We start from the raw sequence: 11,076 nt of genomic DNA, 5'->3' as shown, positions 1-11,076 counted from the left end.
ACCCATCACTGAAGAGCCAGAAGTGCTGCTCCTTTCCATTGGCTTGCTGCACTGGTGCCTGGTGCCAGCCCTGTCCTTGGCTTTCCCCCTCCTCCCCTATAAAATGAGGGCTAATGATACTGACTTGTGTTTGTAAAGTGCTCTGTGGTCGGCAGGTGAAAAGTACTAGACTGTAAGCTGGACAGCACCTAGCACCGATGGCTTGTTCCTAGCAGCCCCCACTGCATACATGTTATTTTGTCCCTCAAAAGGTTGCTGTGTCCCTGGTACAAAGGGCAGAAGGTGTGTGCGCGGTAAACCCAAAAAGGGACTCCTTGTAATGGAGAGATCTGGCTAAAGCCCACTATTACCACAGTGTCCGAGCATCTCTCAACACCCTGGGAGGTAGGCCAGCATCATTATCCCCCTTTGATACATGGGGAAACCGAGGCACAGAGAGGATAAGTGACTTGCCCAAGAGCCCAGAGGAAGTCATTGGTAGATCAGGGACCTGAACCCAGCTCTCCTAAGTCCCAGAAAATGGCCCTCACCACTGGCCCACCGTTGTTTCTCCTCCTGTGTGCAGTGTGTGTGTGTCCACTTTGCAATTATCCATCAAAGCCCCAAGTTAGTTCTAATCCTACTTGATACGTGTGGGCACTAACAGCCTTATTCTGGAGGCAGGGGCTGTGGGGTGAGGTCACTTCTTGTGCTCTGTTCCCATGCCCCACCTATGTTTTTGAAAGCCCTGGACCCGGAGATAGCTCTGAGGTTGGGAGAGGGTCATGAGTCCAACCTCTCCACATTTAGCAGCTTCGTTTGGGTGCATATGAAAGGATCTTGCCACGGGCTCAGGGAGGCTGGTTTCCCTTCCCACCAAAGTTCAGGGTTGACGGAGGGCCTGGAACATGGGCTGAAGTGCCACAGTCTGCATCCAGTTCTCCAAATCCTCTTAGGTGCCCTTGCACTGACCACACCTGGCCACTAGGGGGAGCCTGGTGCTCACACTTAGAAGCACCTCTGCACCCAGAGATAGCATCGCCCAGGAATGCAGCTCTAGCTTAGACGTGGTCCCATGCACTGATTCTCCTACACTTGTAAACATGGGCCGAGCCCTGACATTTCCACTTGGATCTGCCCCGGCACATCCTCTAGATTCCTTTCCAGATGGTGCTATTCAGAGATGAATATTTCCCCAATGATCCTCTCCCACAGGAGTGGAGTTTTCTTTGTCTCTCGGTTCAGCCACAACACCCTGCCCAGTGTGTCTTCCAGAAGCCGGGCAGTGTCCCTGGCCTTGGGGCGTCCCGTCCCTATCCCATGCACTGGGCAGATGCTACAAGTCCTGTCTTTGCCTCCAGCCAAGGACTTCAGGGAGAGAAACCTTTCCCAGCTGAGACTGAAGTGGCTTCTATAATGTCAGTAAGGAAAGTTTGCAGTGTCGTGACAGCCGGGTTGGTCCCAGGATATTAAAGAGACAAGGTGGGTGCGAAAGACAAGCTTTCAAATTTACACAGAGCAATTCTTCCGGCCCACAGTTCATCATTTTCACCAACCGAAGCTGGTCCCATACCAGACATTACCTCCCCCAGGTTACCTCTTTGGTAGACAGAAGGCAATTTACAGATGCCAGCAGGCCAAACAAACACCTTTCCTAGGAGTTAGGATCACAGGCCGTGTGCTCCTGGAGAGCCAAGCAGGGGCAGGGCCGACCCTTCAGTCTGTTCTCTAGAGCTGTGTCAATAGCCCAAGCTGACACAGTGCTTGATTGGACAGTCAAAAAGATACGGGCTGCATCCTCAAAAGGCATTTAGGCACCGAACTCCCATTGAAATGAATTGAAATCTGGTCCCCATCACGGAGCACTTAAGAGCTAAATTTAGGGCCAGATCTTCAGCTGCGGTAAGAGGAACTATGCTGATTTACCCCAGCTGAGGCTGTCTGGCCCTTAGAGTCGACATGAGAAGCAGGGATAATGACATGGAGGGGGAAGGGCGAGAATCACAGCAGTAAAGTCAGAGCGACTCCCTCCAAGCTTGGGCATGTCATAATGGGGCTGTCAGCTGCTATTCCTTCTGTATGAGGAGGCCAAACATTAATTAAACTGCTTTCCCTCCCCCAAGGTCTGTTTTAGTCTTCCTGTTGCAGATTGGGGAAACTGAGGCACAGAGTGGTGCCGAGACCTGCCTACGGTCACCCACTGAATCACTGGAAGATGTGGGAACCCAGGAGTCCTAATTTCCAGTCCTCTTCCAGACCTAAGAATAGAACCCACGAGTCCTGACTTCCCCGTTGCAACCACTAGACTTCACTCCCTTCCCAGACTTAGGAATAAAACACAGAAATCCTGAGGCCCAGTCCACTGTTTCAACCACTAGGCCCTGTTCCCCTCCCCCAGCTGAGACTAGAACTCAGGTGACTTGTCTCCCAACCCCCTACTCTCACCGCCAGACCTCATTCTCCTCTCCACTGTCCAATCTCCCAGGAGGCTGAGATACAAAGGAGTGTAGATGCTCTTTAGCAAGGGAGGCCAGCCTTAGGAGCAGACTCTGTCTTACAACACAGAGCCGTGGCAGCTCACAGAGACAGGGATGCTCACAACCCTCCCATGATTTCACGTCTCAAACTGCCCCCATTTCGCCCCGAGTCAAATGTGCAAATCCACCCCCGCACCCCACCCCATCCTTGCCCTCCAAACAATTAGCTATTTATTTCAGTTTTGGAAATATGACCCTTTTCATTCCCTCTCTCTCTGTCTCTCTGCAGCACCTCAGCCCCACCCTGTCATCCAGAGAGGTCGGTGCTATTCAGAGCAAGGTCATTAATCCTCCAGCTTTCATGCACCCTTCATTTCAGAAAGCTTCACACAAGGGCTGCTTCACTGGCAGGGCTGGAGGCTAAGGGCTTTGCCAGATCCCATCTCTAGGGGGAGCCCTGCACCCAGGTACAATCTCCCTCATGTCTGTTTCACAATTTGCAAAGCAGGCGGGACTCCACCCAAGTCAGTGTTGTGGCAGCTGGGGAACTGACAGCTGGATCCCCTGGCAAACCCCTCGGGTCTAAAATGTGGGGAGCTGCTTCTCCGAGCCAGCATTGTTTTCTTCGCCTCCTCCTCCATTCCTGGTCCTGGCAGGGGTGGAGCTCAGAGGATGGTAGTGGGTTCACCCGGAATTATGCAGCTTCTTACACGGCCTCCATCTCCACAGCAAGACGAGCCCCTTGCAATTGTTGACGGGCCTGATTCTGAAATCACTTTATTCCAGTGTACATCAGGAAATGTTTCAGTCATCTGCTAGGGAGGCAGTGTGACCTGATCTGCAACTCAGGAGAGCTGGGCTCCCTTCCTGGCTCTGCTGACAGGTGACCTTGGGCAAGTCATGTCACCTTTCCGTGCCTTAGTTTCCCCACGCTGTGAAAGGGGGATAAGGATACCAATCTGCTTTGTGAAGTGCTTTGAGAACAACAGAGGGAAGGTGCTGTATAAGAGTTGTTAATGTGGTTACCTTGGGAAGAGAATCAGGTCCAGTGAATACCTGGGAGATCAGGAATATGACTTGGTTCCAGGTGCTACCCCATCCATCTGGTGTCCCTTGTCTTATACTTTGCTTATAAGCTCTTTGGTTCAGGGGCCACCTTTTTGTTCTGTTTGTACAGCGTCTTGCACAATGGGATCCTAGCCGTGACTTGGACTCGCAGATGCTACCACCACGATACAAGTGAAGACTTAATTGTTCTCACCCTCATTTGACAGATTGGAAATGAAGGGACGGAGCGATTCAAGAGCTAGATTAGCATGTTTAAGGAGTCCTTTTGGCACCTTAGAGACTAACAAATTTATTTGGGCATAAGCTTTTGTGGGCTATACCCCACTTCATCAGATGCATGGAGGGGAAAATACAGTAGGCAGGTATAAATATACAGTACATTAAAAGATGGGAGTTACCTTACCAAGTGTGGGGGGGTCACTGCTAACGAGGCCAATTCAGTCAAGGTGGATATAGTCCATTCCCAACAGTCAACAAGAAGGTGTGAGTATCAACAGAGGGGAAATTACTTTTTGTAGTGAGCCGGCCACTCCCAGTCTTTATTCAGGCCTAATTTGATAGTATCTAGTTTGCAAATTAATTCTGGTTCTGCAGTTTCTCGCTGAAGTCTGTTTTTGAAGTTTTTTTGTTGAAGAATGGCCACTTTTAAGTCTGTTATTGAGTGTCCAGGGAGACTGAAGTGCCCTCCTACTGGTTTTCGAATGTTACAATTCCTGATGTCTGATTTGTGTCCATCTTTTGTGTAGAAATCAGACATCAAGAATTGTAGCACCAGGACTCCTCGTTGTTTTTGCTGATACAGACTAACACGGCTACCCCTCTGAAACCTGTTATCATGATTATTATCCATTTGACACCCAGTGTGCTGAAACCTCCAAGTGCCACACTGAGACCTAACCGAGGGGGCCGGGGGGTGGTGGTGGAGGTGGAATAGTATTTTTCTTAAAGCCCCAGATGCCAGAATGAGTTTATTATCTGAGAACAGCTGCTTTCAGTTAAAAACAGAAGGAAATTTCGAATCCTCTTGATTGCAGAGGAAAGCAAAGAGAAGTAACTGACCCCCCTCAATGCTCCAGAAGTAAGAGGCAAATAATAACAAAAAGCCCTCAATGCATTTAAAAAAAAATCTCCTGATTTTTACACCCATCTCATGGTTTATCGGGGAGAAGGTGGAGACGAGAAGCATGATTTTTGTGTGCTTGGGTTGGTAATATTGCAGCTGGGCCCAATTGTAGGTGCTGAGCACTTGAATCCAGCCACAGGTGGCTTGTCCAAGGTCACAGGGGAAGCTTCTAATGAAGCAAGGAATGGAACAGGGGACACTCATGTCTCTTAGCCACGAGATCATCTTCACACTTTCTGTGCTGTGTAACCGATGCCCCATAGCTGGTTTCTCTTTGGGACAGTTTCTCAGATGGTCCCTGAACCAAAGAGCTCTTTGGGACTCAGTCATACCTATGAATGGGCCTGACCTGTTGCCCCAGATCCACACTTGCCTGGACTTTGACAATGTTTAGGCAAGAACTTTGCAGCCTGAGCTCATCCCTAGACACTGTGCAAGGTCCTCCTCACTTGAACAATCCTTTCCTTGAGAGCCTTCTCTCTCCACTGCCAGCCTCCTGACAATGTTCAACTCATGGGATATTTCCATGTTCCATGGAGAAGTTTCCTGCACAGCATTCCCATGATGTGAGCACTTCTACCATAATCCCAGGGATTTGCTCGGCTTCAGAGCTGCTTCTCTTTGGCTGGGAGAGTCTGACTGAAGTGGGTGCGTGGGGAGTAGATGGGTAGGGAAGATTGGCCTGAGCTGCTAAGTTCTTTGGTGTTTGTCAAGTGCCCATCACCATAGTCTCTAGGCTCTGGTACTGACTTATCCACCTGATGCCCTTTTATTGCCCATGGATCTCAGCCAGATGCCTGTTTCCCATGGGGAGACATTCAGATTCGATACCACACTCCCAGAACTTGGGGACAAACAGCCAGAACCAGATGTCAGCTAGTTTGCTGAGTTTAGTCATATCAGGAGAGTAATAGAATCATAGAATATCAGGGTTGGAAGAGACCTCAGGAGGTCATCTAGTCCAACCCCCTACTAAAACAGGACCAACACCAACTGAATTGTCCCAGCCAGGGCTTTGTCAAGCTGGGCCTTAAAAACCTCTAAGGATGGAGATTCCACCACCTCCCTAGGTAACCCACTCCAGTGCTTCACCATCCTCCTAGTGAAATAGTGTTTCCAAATATCCAACCTAGACCTCCCCCACTGCAACTTGAGACCATTACTCTTTGTTCTGTCATCTGCTACCAGAACCCCACTTCAGGTAACTGAAGGCTGCTATCAAATCCCACCTCACTCTTCTCTTCTACAGACTAAACAATCCCAGTTTCCTCAGCCTCTCCTCCTAAGTCATGTGCCCCAACCCCCTAATCATTTTCATTGCCCTCCGCTGGACTCTCTACAATTTGTCCACATCCCTTCTGTAGTGGGGGAACCAAAACTGGACACAGTCCTCCAGGTGTGGCCTCACCAGTGCCGAATAGAGGGGAATAATCACTTCCCTCGATCTGCTGGCAATGGTCCCACTAATACAGCCCAATATGCTGTTGGCCTTCTTGGCAATGAGGGCCCACTGCTGACTCATATCCAGCTTCTCGTCCACTGTAATTCCCAGGTCCTTTTCTGCAGAGCTGCTGCTTAGCCAGTCAGTCCCCAGCCTGTAGCAATGCAGGGGATTCTTCCTTCCTAAGTGGAGGACTCTGCATTTGTCCTTGTTGAATCTCATCAGAGTTTGAGCTTAAGGAACTCACGCTGGTTATGTCTACACTACGGGGACTATAACGGCATATCTACAGCACCGTGGCTATGCTGGCATAACTCCTGTAGCAGAGATGCAGCAGTGATGGAAGGTTTTTTTCCACTGCTATAGAAATTCCGGTGCTCTGAGTGATGGCAGCTAGGGCAAAGGGAGACTCATGATAAATTGCTAGAGTTGGCCACACTGAGAAGTAGATTCACAAAGAAACGTACGCATGGTGACGGTTGCTGGGCATCACCATGTCTAACTTGTAAGTCCCTAGGAAATCATTGGGAGAGATTAAAAAGACTGGGACTGTTCATCTTAGAAAAGAGATGCTTGGGGGGAGGGGACATGATAGAGGTCTATAAATCATGAATGGTATGGAGAAAGTGAGTAAGGAAGCGTTATTTACTCCTTCTCATAACACAAGAACCAGGGGTGACCCCATGAAATCAATAGGCAGCAGGTTTAAAACAAACAAAAGGAAGTACTTCGCACAACACACAACCCGTGGAACTCATTGCTGTGGGATGTTGTGAAGGCCAAAAGTATAGCTGGCTTAACAAAAAAAATAAAATAAAAAAAGAACTAGATAAAGTCATGGAGGATAGGTCCATCAATGGCTATTGACCAAGATGGTCAGGGATGCAACCCTGTGCCGTGGGTCGGTCATTCCAGTGTAGATGTACCCTGGATCTCCTACTTCCCAGGTGAATGCACAAGGCTAGGTCTCATGTTTGCTTTCTCTCCCTTTCTCTGGCCCAATGAATCAATTCATTCTATTCTATTAAAATAGAGCAGGTGGGGAACTTCGACAAAACATTGGTTTTATTGGAAAGCGCCGATTCATTGAAACCAAGTTTTTGTTGCCTATCAGCGATTTCTCCTCCCAATGGAAGCAACCTGGAAAGGCTGTGAATAATGGCTAACCGTACAGGCCAGTCAGGCAACGAACAAGTGTTCATGGGCCTGATTCCAGCCTTGCTGGAATGAATGAGGGGGGTCTTTCTATTGCTTTCAAAGGGCTTTAGACCAGGTTTTACATCTTTCATTATAGTTTTCATCCCATCTCATGTACCGGCGAGTGATCCAGCCAAGAAGAGGGAAGTCTTTGCACTGCTGTTCCTGGGGACAGTCAGAGTAGAGATGTGCGGGGCAGGTACTTTGCAAGGCTGGTGGCCTCGCCTTTCCAGGAAGGAATGTGATCATTCCAGTAAAAACTCCGTGCCGGTATTGTGCAAGGGAGCATTGCCTTGACAAGTGCTCCCTGTGTTGGGAGACATTCTGAAATCGAGTAAACAGGATGTCAGCGGATATATAAAAAACCCTACCTATGAAGGCAACTGCCAGGTGAGTCAGTGCTGGTGAGAGACCCTCCTTACCCCTCTGAGTCCTCTTGGACCACCTCCCTCATTAAAATCAACGTATCATTTTCTGTTTGGGATGATGATATGTTGTAGACGTTTGGGTGGCTAAATTTAGGCACTTAATTCTACAGCAAGGCGCCTAAATCAATGGGGCCTGGTTTTCAGAGGTGCTCTCCGCTTTCATTTAGATTCCTTAAATATGGATTTTGGTGCCTAGCTTTAGGCACCCACGTCTGAAAATGTTGCCTTGAGCTTCTCCAGAGCCTGAAAAAGACTTTGCAAGATATTAATAAAAAAGCCAAAGGGCTATACCGGGAGCTCTCCGCCTATCTGTGAAATGCAGTTGCCTCTGGGGTGGAACACAGCAGCTATTTAACAGCAAACAGCAACACGGCATTACAGGTTAGAGCATGAGATAAAGAAGGAGATTGTATCCCAGGATGCAGAATTTGCTTCCCCAAGTTAGGACAGAGTGAGCACAGTAGGGCCAATACCCCAAGGGCTTGGCTATATGTCGAGTTGTACTGGTCTAACTTATGGTACTAAACCAGTTAAACAAGTGCAAAATGCTGTGTGGACAGTTATTCTGGTTGGAGCACAGATTCATTTGGTTGAGCTCAAATCGATAAAGAATAGGCTTAAGCTAAGTCTTTATTAAGCCACTCCTAAATGGAAATAAGGGTGTCCGCACAGGGGCTGGCACTGCTTCATTAAACTGGTCCAAGTTTGTGTGTAGAGAAGTCTCTGCTCTTACAAAAAGTTCCATGGCATCGAATGAGAGCTAAGTAGTGTCCCGTGGGAGTTCAGGTTGCTACACCTTACATCCATTTCCAGTGAACACCCATGTTTGGTATACCTTTCCCCTATGTTTTTTTGATCTCTCTCTGTGTGTGTATTTCTTCTGGATGCAATATTCTGCTTCCTTGCCAAGGTTGTTCCCAAACTTGCTCTTGACAAAGGAGGGAGATTTTATTATTTGAGGGGAGATGCTGGTGCAATTTTCAGGGAGGAGGAGTGGGTTGGAGAAGAGACGTTCCACTGTTGTTTCCGAAGAGGTAGTGTAACGACAACAGACCCTAGTTAGCGGTGGGCGGGATTGAACCTGGGACCTCTGGAGCTTACTGCATGAGCCTTTACCACAGGAGCTAAAACCCAACTGCCTGTTAGATAAGCCTGTAGAACAGACTCATTTTATTTCTCTCTCTAAGTGGTCTCGGTGCCACTAGGTAGGACAGAACACCACACCCAGAAGACATGTGGGTTACAGTAGTACAGGCCCACCAGGGATGAAAGCCACACGCCATTTCTTCACATGTCTCAGGGAAACACAAACTTCAGGGATGTGTGAAATCCAGAGCTGGCCGAAATAGGGATTTTCTGTCCCATGGGAAATTCTGCGATTTCAAAATTTGGTTTCACCACAACTTGGTGGGGGAAAAGGTCAGATTTTTTTTTCACAAAAAGGAATTCATTTTGATCTTATTGAAATGTTTCCTTTTGATTATTATGTTAAATTGTAATCTGTGGTACAGAGCAACAAGTCAACATGTTTCAACCTTGTCCAAACAGAACGTTTTGAGAATTGCCTGTGAAAATTTAGAGTAAAGCAATACCTTCCCATGAAATGTTTCCATTTTACTGAGTCAGTGTTTTCTGATGGCACATTTTCCACCAGGTCTAGTCAGATTCCCTGGGTCTCTCCAGGAGACACATTTTGTACCAGCGAATGCCAGAGCAATGATAAGATTCCTTCCCTTCTAAACTGGCCCCTAGATCGGCATGCTGGAGGTGGATGGATTGGGAATACCCATGCTACCGTTGTTGGGTATCCCATCAAATACATTGACCATGAAGTCCTGAATCTTCAAGGGTTAAGCATCACTGTATGACATGATCAGAGGCTCAGGGCTGAACCAGAAGAATAACATTTGTTATTATTTGCATTACAGCAGTGTCTAGCTCGATAAAGCCCCTATAGTGCTAGGAGCTGTACATACCCATAGTAAGAGACAATCCTTGCCTCAAAGAGCTTACAATCTAAAGAGCTGAGACAAAGGGTGGGAGGGGAAAAGGTGGAGAAACTTGTGCTAGCCAGGGGCAAAATCTGGAATTAAATCCACCTCTCCTGAGTTCCAGCTCATTGGTCTAGCCGCTGGACCCTGCTGCCACTAAGAGCTAAGGCTGCATTCTCTTCTCCCCTTCCAAGGAGAGGGCGGTCTCCTCTGAGCTTCCGTTTTACCCCAAGCAAAGGGGTGTCCATCTAGGGCAGAGATAAAGGGCTATTGGTGTAGGTCAAGGTGGTGGAGGCTCTTCATTGAATGAGCAGACAGGCTCAGGTGGGAGTGAAATCCAACTGATTTCCGACAGAGCTGGCTCGATCTTAGCTCCGCATCTGGCCCCCTTTACTATAGTAGCTGACCGTCTCCACGGTATTTGCCTTCACCACATCCCTGGCAAGGGTAGGGAAGTGGGATGATCCCCATTTTACAGAGGGGGACCCAAAGCCCAGAGCGATAGAGACTCTAAGCAGCTTGCCCCAGGTCACACACGAGAAGCCAACAGCAGAGCAGAGATCTGCTAATTTGCCGCCTAGCCCTCAGGCCAGCTTTCCTCTCCAGCCACTAATGTGAGTCGATAGCCAAGGAACTGTTTCTAGAGGGCGTTGGAATCAGCTTCTGAGAGCAGGATTGTGCCTTAGCTGTCAGGATGCTGTAAGGAAATAATGGACACCCCCCCCCACACCCTCCTTTCCCCTCTTCCGTGCCTCTCAATACTTTATGAAAGAGACGAAGCGGGTCAGAAAGAGAGAAACTTGGGAGTTTCTGCCGAGCTCTGTTTCAGCTCTGAATATGCCTGAAAGCTTGTCTCTCCCCTTCCACCAACAAAAACTGGTCCATTACAAGATCTGACCTCTCTCCCCTGGTCTTGCTAATAACCTAAGACCCACACAGCTACACCCACGCGGAATAATACTTTAATAACACAGCCATAGCACAGCGCAGACGACACGCTGGTTACATGGGTGCCATAGCAGGTGGCAACCCTACAGAAACATGTGGAAATATTGCAACACGCTTAACGGAAACATACAAAAAGGGCCTTGCAATTGACTCATTGCCACCAAAGCAAGCCCCGTTGGCTTTGTGTAGACGTTGACCCTTGGTACAAAGCAATACTGCAATGCAGGGAATACTTGCATCTGTGCAAGAGGAAAACAAATATATACACACGGCCAGATCCTCAGCCGGCATACAGTTGGCATGCCTCCACTGACTTCAATGGGACCATGTTGATTTACACCATTGGGGATCTAGCAAATTAAGTTAAAAGCAACATCATAAGTTATGAAATATATATATATAATGTTGATTATTCTCTTTAAAT

The sequence above is a fragment of the Gopherus flavomarginatus genome, chromosome 16 (assembly GCF_025201925.1).
Source record: "Gopherus flavomarginatus isolate rGopFla2 chromosome 16, rGopFla2.mat.asm, whole genome shotgun sequence".
In the NCBI taxonomy this organism is placed as follows: Eukaryota; Metazoa; Chordata; order Testudines; family Testudinidae; genus Gopherus; species Gopherus flavomarginatus.
The sequence above is the reverse complement of the archived record's forward strand: the minus strand, read 5'-3'. Positions refer to the sequence as shown.